The sequence below is a fragment of the Protopterus annectens genome, chromosome 5.part0 (genome assembly GCF_019279795.1).
Source record: "Protopterus annectens isolate FY-2018-M chromosome 5.part0, PAN1.0, whole genome shotgun sequence".
Classification (NCBI taxonomy): Eukaryota; Metazoa; Chordata; order Ceratodontiformes; family Protopteridae; genus Protopterus; species Protopterus annectens.
Window position 1 is genome coordinate 1,862,755,700 of NC_056735.1, and position 17,849 is coordinate 1,862,773,548.

The following is a 17,849-nucleotide window of genomic DNA, read 5'->3' on the forward strand; positions in this document are numbered from 1 at the left end:
AACGATCATCTCTACTTGACTCCAAGTAGACTTTTCTCTATCTGTTAAACCTAGCACTTGCTCCTACAGTACTTATTACCTTGATACGGCACTCTTATACATAGCACCCCAAAAAGGCAAACCCCCATTTCTCGGTCACCCACATCCCCCGGAATCTCTTTTAAAGTTTTTTGTCTAGTCCTTCTAGCATGTCGAGGGATCAGTTGCTAGTGTCCTCTCCTGCTCAGCTGGTGAACCTGGGAATATTGAGGCAATGTTACAATTGCCTCATGTACACAGACAACCCTCTCCTCCTCCCACAAAACACAAATACATGCGAGAGATGCAACTATACGGCCAAACTGGAGGCTGAGCTCTCTCAACATAGGACTGGCAAGACCAGTCAGGAGGAGAAGGTTACCACACACACTATAGACCCAGTCTCACATAGTACCATCACAACCTCAAATCATACACATAAACACACAAAGACATACTGGCGGCTCTGATCAAAATCTACCAAAACAGCAGAGGCCACCAAAGCAGACACCCAAACAACCACCACCTCAGAACACAACACCTGCAACACATAGACCTCACAGTCAGAGTGTCAAACAGTCACAGCCCTTAAGGCCAAACACAATGCCAGACACACTAGTCATTGGTGACTCCATAGTAAGACACACTGACGTCCAGCTCACCAGACTGAGTAAGGAGAAGGTCACAGTAAGCTGCCTGTCGGGTGCTAGAATCCGCCACATAACGCAAGCACTCAGGTCTCTCAACAGCAGGTACAAATACGACTCAGTCATTGTCCACGCTGGTGTAAACGACCTGAGACGTACCTCCTTGGACTACATGAAAAGAGACATTGAGGAGCTCTCTGATTATGTAGCCCAGGCAGGTATGACCCTGACCTTGAGCAGTATCCTACCTTCACCAAGAATGATGCCACAATACAGAGATAAGATGATCAGCTTTAACAATTGGCTTAAACTCTGGTGTCATTCAAAGGGGATCCAATGTCTGTCTGCCTGGGATGACATGCTGGACAAGCCACGCTGCCATGAGGGACGGCTTGCACCTGTCACCCTGGGATTCGGATATTGGCAAAGGCTCTTGCCACCCCATAGTGCCTTTTTAGGCAAGGCTCAAATTCTAAACCTACCACCCTAGAACACAAAAAGAAAAAAACTAAGGGTAATGCTGCTCAATGCCAGAAGTCTAAATCTCAAAATGCACGCACTTTCGAGGCCCTTCTCAGTATGGAGAACATCGATGTCTGTGCAGTGACAGAAACCTGGTTCAAGGCTCCTGAGAGCACCCCAGCACTATCAGGTTTTACCTCTTATCATGCGTTCCGGCCCCAAAATCCGGACAATACCAAGAAAGGAGGGGTATCCATATTCATCAAAGACACCCACACCTCAAGACTGGTGGCAACGCACGATGCATCGGAGACCATCCAGGTGCAATTAACCATAGGCAAGACTGCTCTGCAAATTGTAGCATGTTACAGGCCACCCTCACAAACTCAGGAACCTCACATGGCCTTCCTGAAAACACTAGAGGGATAAATGTATCACCAAACACCATCATACTAGGTGACTTCAATTACCCTAATATAGACTGGGAACACTACTCAAGCCCAAACACCCTAGCCCAAAAGTTCCTGGAATTCATAAACTCAAATGCCATGGAACAACTAGTCACCATCCCCACAAGAGGAGAAAACATACTTGATCTCATCATCACGAACATGGGAGCACAATGTTCAACACCGAAGTATACCCTCACTGGTGAGATCAGATCACAAACTAATCTCGCTGGAGGTTCTCATCCCACCCCACCTGAAATAAAAAGACCACAGTAAAGAACTTCTCGAAGCCGACTTCACACTTCTAAAGACTAGTGTGGTCTCCTTTAAGGCCCCCGAGCCGGTGGAAAACAGTACTCAAGCCGCTGAATCACTTACAAATGCCTTCTACCAGCACCTGCAGGACTGCATGGATAAGGCAATCCCAAGCAAAACAAAGACTCTTTGTACCAAAGGCAAGTGTCCAGTCTGGTGGACCCCAGCCATAAACAAACTCTACAACAAAAGGAGGAAGCTACTACAAGATAGAGCAAAATCCTTAAAAGGTAAGACACCCTTGATCACTATAAGTAAAAAACTAAGAGCTCTCATAAAATCATCCAAAGCAAATTTTGAGAGAAAAATAGCTAAAGACTCAAAAGACAATCATCAGGCCTTCTTTAGCTATGTTAGAAACCTGGGAGGAAACTCCCAGATATGCTCAGAACTAGTTCAAAATGATGTGAAGATTACTGATCCTACAGACATTGCCAACATACTGGCTGACAGGTTCAGTGCAAACTTCTCCCCTCCCCAAAAGGAGAGATATCTATACCAAGCGATTGCAGCCCGCCAAACATCTCCAACACCCAAGTGAGAACTGCTCTCTCCAAAGCAAAAAACACAGCATCCATGGGACCTGATGGTGTCCCCGGCTGTGTGCTCCACGAACTCAACGAGGAATTAAACCCACAGCTAGGACAGCTGTTTAATCATAGTCTTACCTCTGGATACATACCCAGGGAGTGGCGCACTGCAACTGTGGTCCCACTTCACAAAGGCGGTGCCTCCACCGACCCTGGAAATTACCGCCCATTAGCTTGACAAGCCTTATCTGCAAAGCCATGGAGAGGATCATAATGGACCTCATAAATAAAGACATAGGGAATTTGCAGACTTTGGATCCATCCCAGTTTGGCTTTGTCAAAGGCAGATCATGCCTTCTAAACTTGGTTGACTTTTTGAAACAGTCACCAAAGCCATTGATGAGGGAAAGGCAGTCCATACAGCCTACCTCGATCTGGCGAAGGCCTTGATACAATACCCCACTCGGGTATCATTGAAAAACTCATCAGCTTAAATGTTAACCCATACATCACAAGATGGGTTGCAAACTGGCTGAGTGACAGAACTCACAGGGTCAGAGTTGCTGGCGCCATGTCAGACTCAAAGCCTGTCACAAGTGGTGTACCACAGGGCTCAGTCCTGGGCCCACTCTTGTTTGGCATCTACTTTTCCAAGTACAAGCAAACACAGGAGGGTTATGGCTGACAAAGTTTGCAGATGACTGCAAACTGGGCGCCATAGTAGAAAACACATCTGACACAGATATCCTTCAGAAGGGTCTCACAGAAACGGATAACTGGTGCCAGAGCCATGGCCTAAAGTTAAATGCCAAAAATGCATAGTCATACCCTTCGGGAAAAACAAGGTTACCCCTAGCTACCAAATAGGTGGCAATCCACTGAGCACAGAAGAAGTTATCAGGGACCTGGGGACCCAGGTTGATAGTAGTCTGTCATTCGACACCCATGTAGCTAAAGTAGTTAGGAAGACCTTCTACATTGCCCACCTTATCATGAAGGGATTCTCATCTAGATCAAGGGAGGTCATAGTCTCCCTATACTCATCACTCATCAGACCAATGATTGAGTAAAATGCCCCATTCGAATGTATCTGACCCGACACTTGCAGCAGCTGGAGAGGCCACAAAGTTCCTCACCAAAAGGATAAAGGGTCTCAAACATCTGTCCTATGCTGCCCGACTGAAAGAACTCCAGCTCTATTCAGTCGCACCGCTGCTCAGAGGTGACCTTTGCCTAACATACAAGGCCATGTCAAACCCAGATTTGATGAATATGCTTCACCTCAAAAATCTAGATCCGTCAGAGCCACAAGGGCGGAGACTTAAACCTCGACACGGCTATTAATAGGACGTGCTGGAGGGATAGATTCATCACCCAAAGACTCCCTATGCTGTGGAATAAAATCCCGGTATATGTGAGGCAGAGCACCTCGCTGGCCTTGTTCAAGAGAAATCTTGACCAATGGATGGGAGATCGCAGATATACCCCAGGGATTACCTCAGTGTCACTGCTCAACAGAGGCACAGCAAAATAATGGGTATAGTTCCCCATACTAAAGGGGTGGCGTAAGCCACAAAACTATGGGCTAGGCTTGTAAATGCCCTCGGGCAGATAGCCTAGTATGAACCTATGAACCTATAAGATTACATACAGTCCTGGATACAGCAAATCTGTATCTGGAGCACTAGTTACAAGAAAGGTAGGAAACAGGCTTACAGTATTTATTTATTTTTTTTACAGAAAAGTGGCTAAAACAGCAGTAAAAACAATTCACATGCAGTGCAAGCTAGCACACTTGAGTATGTAGCAATATTAGACCAAACACGGTTTAAAAATGCAATTAAATTAAAAAGGACTAAAAGCAAATGCAGAAAGAGTTTATTAGGTAGAATGTGGTAAAGAGATGGGACTGGGGGAGTGTCCCAGATCAAATCTACAGTGGGGCGGGCAACTGCAAAAGCCACCAAATTTAAACTACAAGCCAAAAATAGAGAGGGTGGGTGGGACAAAACAGTTTCAGCAGAGATCTAAGCAACAATTAACAGTACAAACACTTAAAACCAAAAAAATATACTCAGCTCTGTATATTTGCAGATAGATTGAAAAGCAGTCTTTCACTTGTTTAGTTCCATGAAAAACACTGAGGTAAACCAGCCCACTACAATGCGATGGCCTGTTGAGGGCTTATAGTCCACTGATTAGTTATGAAACTGGGGATTTCAAGCTGAGAGTGTATTGTAGCATAGCATGGTGGTTTTCTCCAGTTAGAAGAGCTTCTTTAACACAACGCCTTGTGATTATGTGTAAATAGTAGGATAAGCAGTGTCTACACCTGAAATGGTGGTGTAAATAAACTATGTTAAGCAGTTATGCTGTTAAGTTAAGTAAGACTGTTTTTTCATCTATTAGTATTCATAGGTTAACAGGTGTGTACTAGGGTAACAACTACTGGGCCTTTTTAAGCCTAGCCATGCACCTCAAATCCCTGACAAGTTCTGGTACCCTTGGTAATTGTAAACAGGTGCTTGGGAGATGAAACATTTACAAGCAGGGGCCTGGGAGATGAAACATTTACAGGCTGCCTTTTTCCATTACAGACAAAGATGCCAAACCAGGGATGAATTTCCTGTTCCCTATTCAGCTGTCCAAGTTACACTCGAATTTGGTTAAGGAGGTGTCTCTGGGATACATACATCTCTCTCTAGTAAGTCCTGTTTATATCACAGTCAAGGTTTAACTCTTCAGAATGGGTAATTCTGGTGATGTTTGTTTTGGAGATATGCATGACATACATCAGAATAGGACCCAATGATGCCTTATTTGCAAGGCATAGATCTCCCATCAACAGCCTGTAGTAGACAGAATACAGGGATTGGGCTTTGAGGTGGTCTGCTGAAGATATGTTATTTATGCCCTGTACTCTTTTAGTAAAGAAACCTGTGGATGTTCCAAATGTTGGATGTGCCTGGTTAGGTACATACCAAAAGGGGCACTGTATTCAGTGATAGGTCTGATGAATGCCGAATACAATGGAACAATGACATCCTTTTACCTAGTTGCAATACATTTGTTTATAAGTTGAACAACACAGAATGATTTCTTCACTACCCTAGATTACTGTCCATATATGTCCCCAAGCCCTTAACTACTGGGTTAACTCATAAGGTGTGTGGTCAATTTGATAGTTACCATGTTTGACCGATTTCCCAAAGGATACTATTATGCATTTCTTGGCATTTAGTTTTAGTCCAGTTATTTGTTTGTGTCAGCCCTTCTTGGAGAACAATAGTGTCAGTGAAGGATTCTGTGACTGCTCCCAATTTGAAATCATCTGCAAATCTGATCAGCCAGAGGCCCTTGATGCTGACCTTGACTTCAGAGAAATAGATGCTAAAAAGAAGCCGTCCTAAGACCAGTCCCTGAGGGACTGGTGACTGGCCTTTTTGTTGAAGTGGACTCCCCAGTTCTAACTTCCTGGGTCCTGCCTGTGAGCCAGCTAGCTGTTCACCAGGTAGCATAAGGGTTTATACCTAACCTCTTGAGTTTGTCAACAATGCTTGAGTAGAGTATTGTGTCAAATGCCTTGGCCAGGTCAAGGTAGGCAGTATTAACCATTTTGCCCTCATCCATTGCTTTGGTGACCAGTTTGAGTAGACATGACTTCTCCTAGACAAAACCAAACTTAGTTGGTTCTAGTGTCTGGAGGTTTCTTGTGTCATTACTGATCATTTCCATGATAATCCTTTCCATGGCTTTGCATATGAAACTAGTGAGACTTATCCATCTGTAGTTTCCAAGGTTTGTAGATGGCCTGCCTTTATTCAGAGGGATGATGGTTGCTTTTCTCTATTCATGAGGCACAAAGTCTGTTTGGAGGCTACAGTTAAATAGTGATTTCAGGGGGCCTGACAGGTCATGTTTCATGCTATTTAGAAGGCAGCCTGGGATACTGTTGGTACCGATCAATGTAATGTTCTTGGCTTAGAAAGATCTTTGAAGATTTGTTCCTTAGTGATAGTAGGGGGACTTATAACATTTGATGGTATTTCCAGAAAGGAGGCTGGGGGGCTGAGAGATAAAGTTAGAGCTGAATGACTTTGTCTGCCAGTAGGTTTGCTATATCTTCAGGCTCAGTATAGGTGGCTCCATTAAAAATGAGCTCTGCACATAACTGTGTTCTGCATTTGAGGTTGTGGACATAGATAAAGAATGCCTTTTGGTTGTCTTTGGCCTGGGACTTTATTTGTCCTCTGAGTTGTGTTGCTTAGTTTGGTGAGAGCACTTTTTTTCCTTCTGTTATATAGTCTATTGATATTGAGATTCCACCAGGGTGGCTTGTTTTTTTGTTAGTTCTATACTTATTTGTTGTGAGTACAACTGCCTCTAGGCAGCTATTAACATGTTTGTACAGAGTAGGCAGCAGTATTCTTAAGGTTTAGGGGGCTTGAAATTTTGCCGTATTATCACTTAATAGTAGGAAGTTAGCCTTACAGTAGTTCCTGAATACTGTATGGTTAGCTGGGCTTCTGTGTTTTATTTTACTTCAAAGGAGACTGTTTTGTGGTCTGACATCACCAGAGAGGACATTACACTTGGGGGTGTGCAGTACTCTCCCATATTAGTGAGGACCAGCTCCAGTGTGACTGCACCCTGATTGGTGTACGCACAATCTGGTCCAGGGAGTTTACATTTACAAAATCCAGGAAATTCCTGTGTCTGCGCATTTGGTGTCATATACGATAACCAATTAATAGTGGGGTAATTAAAATCACCCATGAATATGTTATTGAGTTGGATGGTGAGTGTTTCCAGTAAACTTAAATATGTGTTATGGGTTTCCTGCGTCATAGAGGGAGACCTACAGCTTGCAAGGAAGTTGTATGGGATTTTGCTTATGGTGCTTTGATGGGCGGCCATGGTGGTGCAGCGGTTAGTGTTGTCACCTCACAGCAAGAGGTTATCCGGTTCGATCCTCGACTGGGTGCCTTCTGTGCGGAGTCTGCATGTCCTCCCTGTGGTCACATGGGTTTCCTCCAGGTGCTCCGGTTTCCTCCCATATACCAAAGATATGCTGTAGGTGGCTTGGACACGCTAAATTGGCCCTAGGTGTGTGTGTGTGTGTGTGTGTGTGTGTGTGTGTGTGTGTGTGTGTGTGTGTGTGTGTGTGTGTGTGTGTGTGTGTGTGTGTGTGTGTGTGTGTGTGTGTGTGTGTGTGTGTGTGTGTGTGTGTGTGTGTGTGTGTGTGTGTGTGTCTTCTGTGGAAGGTTGGGCACCGGGCTGGCAACTCGACACTGTAAAACTCCACTGCCAATCATGAGCAGACAGGTGATCTGCTGTGGCAACACCTAACCGGGAAAAGCCGAAAGAAGAAGAAGAAGTGCTTTGAACATGGAGAAACGCAAGTGCATCCAGCTTTGACCAATCTTGAAGTATATTTATTTTGACATAAATCAAGACACCTTCACATTTAGTCCATGCCTGTATAGTAGCTAGTCTGAATGTGTGGAAGGCATTAAAGCCTTGCACTGCCAGAGTGCTCTCCACAGCTTTAAACCATGTCTCAGTGGCTGCACAGATGTCAGCATTCTCTAGGATGAGGAGAGTTTGTAGGGAGTGGAGTTTCTTGTTTAGACTCCTAGCATTGAGCAGTAACACATTTAGATTTTCTTGGTTTTAATTTGCTATGTCAGAAGTATTTTCAGTTTGGCAGTGCATAAAAAAGGCACTATGGGGGAGGACAACAATTTAGCTAATACATGAAAGCCTACATGGGAGGGGTGCAGACCATCCCTGACAAAGCAGTGTGGTCTGTTGACCATCTCCTTCATGCTGACAAATATTGCACCCCCTTAGAATGGCATGTTGTTTTAAGAAAGGCATAACCTTTTTGTATTAGGCAGAGCAGTTTTGTTGAATTATGTACTTATGGATGGATAAAAAGAAGGGTGAGCAAAGTCAAGGCATGGAACATTTGCCCTTTGTACAATGGAACTGGGTGACCAGGACAGTGGTTCTGGGTTAAGGCATCATCCACAGTGAAAGATGACCTGGCAGAGGAGCCTCAAAGGTGTCCAGCTTGAAAACTTTGAAAAGATGTACTTTCAGAGATTATTCCCAAAGTCTCAAAAAATGTATTTAAGGTACTACTGTGCTGTGAATTAAACAAGATTGTTATGTTTGTCTGGAAAAACCTGAATATCTGTTTACTTGTACATTATAAACTGCACTATTTTCTACAGACTGGTGCTCTCAGCTGCACCAGTATTCCAGTATGCATATATTAAACACACACACACCAATATATCTATATCTAAATGTTTATTTACTTTAGCTTTTTGTTTATCAAAATAGTCTGAATGTGTTTTACAACAACCCATTTTCAGCAGGGCCTTGAGGAGAAAAGATCAGATAAACAGCAGTATTTATAAAAGACTATAGCATTATTTTAGCAATTGTACAGTATTTGTAAGTATATATATATATATATATATATATATATATATATATACAAACTTTAGAGTTTTTAAACAGTTACAGTAAAGCGTGTACAATATTATGAACATATACAAATTACAAGAAGCACATACACAAAATACATTGATCTATGTACATAGCAAGTTTAGTTCTGGCAACTGGCACCTAGGATTAAGGCTGTGAGTTGTAGTTCCTGTGGTACTGGGTTTTATTTTTTAAGGCTGTGAGTTGTAGTTCCTGTGGTACTGGGTTTTATTTTCTCCACCCTCTCTTGCCTATTTTGTGATCTTGAGTAAGTCACTTAACCAAACATTGTTCTCAAGTCTCCCCTGAAAAGGAACTCTGTGTCCAGTGGGCCTACCTGGTTAACAAATGGGTATTATTATTACGTTTAGATAATCTAACAAGATATAATTCTGTTTTGGTGTGTGTGTGTGTGTGTGTGTGTGTATTTTGTTTGAGTCAATCATATATAAAGAAAACATTTATGAACTTATTTTAAGATATGAAAAATCAACCGAGCAATGTATTTTCTGGAAGAAAGACAAAATGAAATAAGGACAAAGTGGTAGTTAGTGAAGATGGCTACAGGTAAATTAGTTAAGAGGGACTGTAAATATTTAACATATGGGAAAAGTGTGAGGTACTAGTAAGTGATTATTATAAGCTGCATGTGGTTGAACTGGGAGATAGTACATAGTGATTAAGTGAAGCTGCAAGGTGGACCAGTAAATATAGATGATCATTACAATGCATAACGGCTGCTACTGCATAAATACAGTGCCTGTTTGTTGCCTATACTGTTTGGGATGAAACATTAAACTCAGGTTCTCTACAGTGACAGAACTGTGTGCATCAGTTACACAGCACCTGAGGCAAGGTTGGCATATTAATAATTAATATGGGTAAACTTTATTATTCAACACTGCTAAAACTGACCCTCTGAATGATGGTTAGAAATCATACCTGGAATCATTTGTGACTCTATATCATGTTGTCTGTACATATGATACAGCAGGTAAAACACACCGCAGAACTTATGGGTAAAGCATGTTTACATCAGTATATAACATGGCATGCAAGTTCCAGACCTGTACAAGGCTGCAACATTATAATAAAATTGAATTTATTTCACTTTAAGGCTACTTTCTTTAAAAACTTGACTTTAAAATCAGATAGAAAGTTTACACTTGGTGCTCATGTATTTCCAGTATTTACTTTTAATACATGTAGCGATCCTCAGCTATTTGCCTAAAGATATGGCTAAAACAGTACAGTGTAAAACATAACATAATTAAAGCATCATGACATAATGTCACAGGTCTGGAAAGGCATACTAGAAGATGTTGGTATGGCTGCAAAGAGCAGACTACACTTAGTAGGCATATCAGAAAAAGCAATATACTGAGCAATACAGTTCTACTTCCTGTATGCTTGGAAGCTAGGTCATACTGAGAACCAATAACAATATGTAAACAAATACAGAACTACATGGTCACAATAAGAAATAAATTCCTACAAATAGTGCTTTGCAAACAGCAATCAACACCATGACAATGCTTGACACCACCAGCATTGGCCTTTTTAGCCCAAAAGACCCTATATAAAAAATGCTCTGAAACCCAGATGTCATTATTGCACTTATTAGCTCAGAATGGTACCACCTAGTTTAAAAGGTATTAATGAGTGTATTACACAATAATGCTGAATTATTTTTTTTTTTTTACAAAATTAAAACAACTACATCTGTGAATGATAAAACTAATCAATTTTGGTGTAAAGCATTTTTTCTGTAGTGTCATTAGATTGCAATAATGAAATTTGCATTTTATTTTAGTTTGCCTACAGTAATATATTGTTATTATCATTATGTCTTAGGTACATTTATTTTGCATTTTGTTAAGTGGACCTGAAGTGTACCCTCTTTATTTATTTGTAGCTGCTAATCACACACACAGACACAGACACACACACACACACACACACACACACACACACACACACACACCAACCCTAGCAAAGGATCCAAGATTAACATATATATTCCAACCACGGTTTTAATCTTCTCTATTCAGAGCCAGTATAACATCCAAAAACGAAGTAAGATAGAAAATTCACTTTATTTTTAACCAAAAAACAAAGCTTTCAGGAGTATCCCTTCCTCAGTGTTGATTAATACATTTCTAATTAAAAATGAACACATTATATAGCAAATGGACAAATACCACATGACACAGCCAACCTATAAAAAACAATACATAAAAAGTTCAATCATAGTATTAAAGCTGTAGGACTCTATTTTAAAACTCTTATTAAGAAAATATATTTTCAAAAAAACCTATAAAATATGTTTATACTACATATAAAACAACTGAACACTAATTTATTACTAAAACTTTATGCATAGGACAATGCAAATAAATGAAATATGCTTAATGATACTGTTTTTGCTTAAATTCCAGCATTGGCTTAATAGTGATCATATTATTCAGCCCAGGTTTTTTGTCTGCATTTAGCCTGACAGTCCATTTATAAATTAACAACTGATGAGTTCAGCTTACCAGTCATTTGCGCACCTGTTTACTGCTCGGCAGAGGACTGCTGTTCTTCCTTTTGCCTACGCTCAAATTGAATCGTTGTTGCGAACGGCCCCTCGATTGTGTTTGGTTCCTTATATCCACCTTTTCGGCCATATTTTTTCTTGGCCGAGAATTAATAATGCTCTTAAGCCACCTTTGTATAAAGAAAATAGGAACAGAATGGATGTGCTTGATGAATTTGAAATTTAAAATATTCCGCCTATGTGTGATGGACAGGTTCACACACAGCTTGGATCCAGCAATGGAGAGACCAATGATGTAGAAGGAAGTACGCAAAGTCTTACCTGTGCAGAAGGTATATTAATATTAACAGATAGATTGATAGATATACAGAGAAATATACATTTTAGTTACCCTCTTGTTTCTCCTTTCCCATTTGTTTAACAGTATATCTCCTTCCATGAGAGGTTCTTCCTTTCCAGGAGAGATTATGATTTCATTGAACCATGCTGTGCCAGAATCAGCAGCCAGACTGCCATCATCCTTTTAGGGAAAAATATTTCTCTTTATATGCCCTACAAGCTCTTAGAATTTGAAAGAATACATCAGACTATGTCCTCATTCCTTGCTACTTAGATATCTTGCACATGATTGCATACTACCTCCCCCCATAACTGCATGCATGCGCGCGCGCGCGCACACACACACACACACACACACACACCGGCGCGCGCTCACACGTCTGCATACTTCTGTACATTGACTAAGATTCCCACAGAGTGCATTTTTAGGTAAGGTCACTCTCCTCAAATTACCCACAAAGACAACCACAATCAAAATTATATAAAATTATCACTGTGGAATGCTAGAAGCCTAAACAACATTTGCACTTTTTACAGGCATTCATAGCCCTAGAAAATGTTGTTATATGCATAGTTACTGAAACACAGTTTCGAAACAGTGAAAGCACCCCTGCAATGCAGGCTTTTAAATCCTACCACTCATTCATACCCAGTGCTGAATTGGAAGTTGTAACTGGTGAGATGTAGCAGTATTCCTCAGAAACCATTTCACCTCCAGATTAATAATGCAGACAAAGACCCAGAAGTCCTCCACATTCATTTTGTGTGTGTGTGTGTGTTAATATGACTAGGAGGATTTTCCTTTTTTTTTTTTTGATGCGGAGTTGCTTTGCTTATGATATGTTTGTGTACAACGGTGCACTTCTATCATTCCCTCGTGGTTGGCCTAATAAATGATATAAAACAAAACCTTCTTTTTTTAACATATAAATTGTAATATACAATGGAGCATCACAAAACCAGGGTACTTCTTTATTTTCACTCCAAATCCCTATGTCTAATCCTTTCCCTTGTTTTCTCCCTTTCCTAACGTCTTTCATTTTCTTGAGCTTCTTATCCTCTATGCCTTTTTCATTAGTTCTTCCAACTCCCTCTACTTTCCCTTATAAAATGTACCCCGTCATTCCTTTATCAGCACTCTTTTCTGTTTCATTTCCTTGTTCATTATTTATTTATATTTGTTTACCAAGGTAGTGCACTGAACTCAATGGAAAATTTGCAGGCACAGCTCAGGTGACTAGAATCACATAAGAAATAAGCAAAACATATTTACAGATACAAGGATGTGCTAAAAAACAATTACATATACATATTTACAGTTAGAATATGCTACAACATTTAGTTTAAAAATCAGCTCACAATGTCATAACATGGAAGGAAAAATGGAATTATGCCTAGCAAAGCTTTATGGATAAGATGAAGCCACAATGACTGATATGGGTTATGCTACAGGGAGAGCAGCATTTCATTATATAGAGAGATATAAAGACATTAGAAGAGGCAAATGAGAATAGTTGTAAGAAAGGAAACCATTGAGGGAAGACAAAGAAAAAGAGCCAGAAGCATGCAGAGGGAAGAGGAGCAGAAAGGAAAACAAGTGTGAGAGAGATGCAAAGAAAAGAGAGAAGTAGGATAAATGAGAGGCAGCATGTAAGGGGATGACAAGTTGAGATAAGGAAGGATGAAACAGGGACAAAGGGGTATGTGACACACCTGCAGAGTTGATGTAAATTGACCTGAGTGAGTACAGCTGCACTTTGTTTGGGCGAAGAGGTGTTCTTTGAACAATAGCCTGAAGTCAGAATACTTTTTGACATCTCGGATTGACAGAGGAATGGAGTCCCATAGTTTAGGTGCTCAGCTAGAGAATGTACGGTTAGTGCAATAGGGTTTACTTTTTGCAGTTAATAGGGTGGTTTGAGATTGAGAGATTCCCCTGAGATTACATGTGGGGGGTTTGGTGAAAAGTTTATGAGTGAGACAGGATGATGTCTCAGGAGAAAGGGCTTTGTGAATTAGTGATCCTAGCAGGAGGCTGGCTCTCAAATGTACTGGAAGCCATTTAGCTTTAACGAGTGTTAGGCAGTGGTGTTCATTATTGGGGGAGTTAGTATTTGACCGGAAAACTGTATTGGAGATGGTTTGTAAGGTGATGGCATTTTTTCTTTCTTTCTTTTTACTTTATCTCTATCACTTCCTCCAGTTGTGGTTCCTGTTCTGTCTTCCATCTCCTGGTGATTGCTTTTTTTGGCTATTATCAGTAGTAGGGTAACTAGTACCTAAATATACACCTTCATCTTTAAGTTTTCAATAAAACCCAGCAATAAATCTCCTTAATTTAATTTCCTCTTTATCCCTAGATTTTTTTTCTACTAATACCTGTAAATTTTATTTTAAATTTGTCTAGTCCCCTGCAACCCCAGAATATATTTTCAATCCACTCCTTGGTCTCGTTTACATTTTTAGCATCTGATATATCTTTCTAGAAACAGTTTGATCAATCTGTATGGTGTTCAAAATATTTATGTAAATATTTTCAGACAAATATACAGACTTTCCTGATTTGGTTATATCGTGCTTCACAGAATTCCCTCCATCTAACTTCTAACCTTTCTACTCCCAGTATATTCTTCCAGATCAGTAATATTCTCTTTCCACTTTTGTTTCCCTTATTCCTCACCAATACTTTATAAATTCTACTTACTAGTTTTTCTCTTCTTGACTCCTCTGTTCTTGCCTCCATGAGCATGTGCACCACCTGTGGATTTTTAATTTTTCAGTTACTGATTTCACTATAATACTTTCCCAATATTTCCATTGCCCCTCTATATAGCAGCTATTCTTTGCAACCTATTCCATATTGCCCTAGTACCTTTTTTTTTCCATTCCATTCTATTTCTCTTTTCCCTAAATTGCTCCCCAAAGTATACCTTGACTTCTTTTCTCCACATTCTTCTTATGATAAGCAAAACCCAGTACCACACAGCAGTCAACTACCACATCGCACCCCCCTCCATGACCCCGGCAGCCCATGAGGCACATGTTAATAAACTGACATCCCTCACCATAAAACCAAGCACCATCCTCTTAGATGACTTCAGCTATCCCTCCATTAACTGGGAACCTACACCATTACACACATGTATGCATAGAGATTCCATGACATCATTGATACCAGCTCCTTGGAATATCTCACCCAAATCCCAATGAGGGGCTCAAAAATATTAGCACTGGTCCTCACAAATATAGCTAACTATGCTCAGAGCCCATGGTTACTAAATCGATGGTCACATCTGACCATCACGTAGTAACATTTACTGTAGGTGTGAGACCTGAGACATCTCAAAATCCCTCCATCTTCAGAAACTACACTAAGGCAACTCTACCCCAGCTAACTGAAGACTGAGGAAATTCAAACATCCCTCCTCACCTAGATGACCCCACTTCACACCATGTAACTTTCATGGCTAAAGTTCACACCCATCTCCAAGCTAAGATCAAGGCTTCGGTTCTTATAACGCATAAATATAATGCCAAATTTAAGAACAAACTATACAATAAGAGGGAGAAACTCCTAGTCTGTAAAACCAAGCTTAACATCCCATTGGCTAGTAATGAACTGATAATGATCAACAAAGAAATGAAAGTCAAAACAAAATCTTCCAAGAGCAAGTATGACTGATAAATCATCACCTATGCAAAAGATAACAATAAAGCCTTCTTCAGCCATGTTAGAAACCTAAGAAATAATAACCACCACTGTTCTGCATTCATAGAAAATAACATGACATACTCATCCCCTGCAGGCATTGTCAACATATTAGCAGGCAAACTCAGCACAAGCATTAACCCCATCTCCCCCAAATTACTCACAGCATATTAGAATGCCTATGCCACCCATAAAATCACCTCCTAGTGAGTCTTAATTGCTCTCTACAAAGGTAAAATCACTAGCTCCATGGGCCCTGACAATGAGCAAGTTTGTCTTCTTTTCAGCATCAAGCACTGCATGGGTGACTCCTTATCATGTCTCTTCATTCTCAGCCTCTCCACTGGATCCTTGCCCGAAGTATGTTGAACTACTGTAGAATTATCTCACTCCACAAAGGGTGATGCACGAATGATCCAGTCAACTGCAAACCTATGAACTTTACCAGCTTTAACTTTAAGACAATGAAATGCATCATTATGGACCTCATAAACAAAAACAAAGGCAGTTTTCAAACTCTGGAATCAAACCAATTTGGACATGTTAAAGGCAGATACTGCTTCTTAAATCTGCTGGACTTTTTTGAACAAGTAACTAAGGCATTAGACTCAGGTAAATCAGTTCACATGACATGCCCAGTCTTGGCCAAACCCTTCAATACTAATCTACACTCGAGTATTAGTAATAAAATAAGATTATCTGATTAAATATAAACCCGATATTTCTCACTGGTTAGCAAACTGACTCAACAATAGAACCCAGTCTGTTAATGTTGCAGCGATTACCAGTGATATACCTCAGTTATTGGTACTGGGACCACTCTTTTTTAGATATTTACTTCTCAAAAGTTAAAGCAGACACCAACGGCCTGGGCTGACAAAGTTTGCCAATTACTGTAAACATGGTGCTGTCATAAATACCCCATATGACATATGTCTTCTTCAGTAAAGTCTAATTTAGTCCACTGCCTCAAACTAAATGCCAAAGAAATACCATATTACATCTGCTGGCAAATATGGACAATCCTCTTCCTATCACGTAGGTGATACTCTCCTAAAAATTGATTTGGTCATAAAGCTTGCTCATCTGAAGTCCAGAATGCTCACGTTTAAAAGGCATGACTGTTTGCTTAAGCTAAGAGTGAGACATATTGTTTGGCAATCACATGTTTCTGTATGGCTTCTTTTAGATCTGAAATCCTCTCACCTTCACATATTAGAACACCAAGTCCTAGAATGTCATGGGCAGAATAAATTATGTTACTACCTGTCTCACTTCTGTCCGTTGTAGGCATCATGAATGATCCTGCTCTTAAATATAGCTGCAGCAGTGATGTACCAGTTAACATCTGCCACAGTAAAATCTCAGATCTGATACATTCTCATAATAGCTACTTCAGATATCCATTTTGGCATTTGACATAAATTTTACTAATGGCATAGACAGAGTGATGGTATTCAAGCAAGATATTAAACTGAAGTTAGTGTGCATTTTGTGCCTTAGTTAGATTCTGAAAATCTACTTAAAAAAATGATACAGGACAATTGCTCTGATGTTCTTGCAACCTTTTCCTCTATTCACTATAAACAGGTCTGTGAGTGACCTTTCAAAAAAAGAGCCTTTCATGCCCACTTGTTTAAAAATATGAAAAAAATATGAATAAATATAATTAATATGTGACACATTCTCGATGCAAAAATTAAATACAATCAAAAACAGAAATTACTAGTGATTGGATAATTATTAGGGAGCTTTAGGTATCTTTCACAGTTCCAGAAATAGTCAGACTTTATTTATAATCTTTTTAAGAAAAAAAGTGCTTACCACTATCTTTTAAAAGCAGCAAGTAGTACTGATCCAACAAGTGCAGTTAAAAGAGGAATATCTCTGACTGTGTCTGGCCTGAGAGAATCCAGAGAGTTTGCTGTTAAAACCTGTAGGCAATAAAGAAATAATATGTTAGTCTATGGGGGAAACATCCTTAAGTAATTACATATTTTGCATTAAACAGGAACAAAATAAGAAACAAAGTGCATGTTTGCATGACCTATGAATAAAATAAGAAGCAAGGCATGCATTAAATTACTTTGTGAATTATTCATTTCTTATCAGCAATATTTGAATAATAGTAAATGCATTGGCCATACTGACGGCCTTAATTATCATTATACACTAGATGATCTTTCTTGTTAATGATGCTAAATTACACACGTTATGTATGATGCTAATAATCATTCTTACACTGTGAAAACTGACACAGTGGTGCAGCGGTTAGCTTTGTTGCCTCACAGCAAGAGGTTCTTCGGTTTGATTCTCGGCTGGAGTTCCTTCTGTGTGTAGTCT

General features: G+C 40.1%; 1 protein-coding gene across 1 annotated transcript in view; it reads right to left on the minus strand.

Annotated features, from left to right (window-relative positions):
- Positions 1–17,849, minus strand: part of ELF1 (E74 like ETS transcription factor 1) — a 960,524-nt gene that overhangs the window by 605,660 nt on the left and 337,015 nt on the right. The window contains exon 3 of the mRNA XM_044071689.1: positions 17,331–17,440. The gene's annotated coding sequence lies outside the window, so the exon portion shown is untranslated. The remainder of the gene's footprint in view (positions 1–17,330; positions 17,441–17,849) is intronic.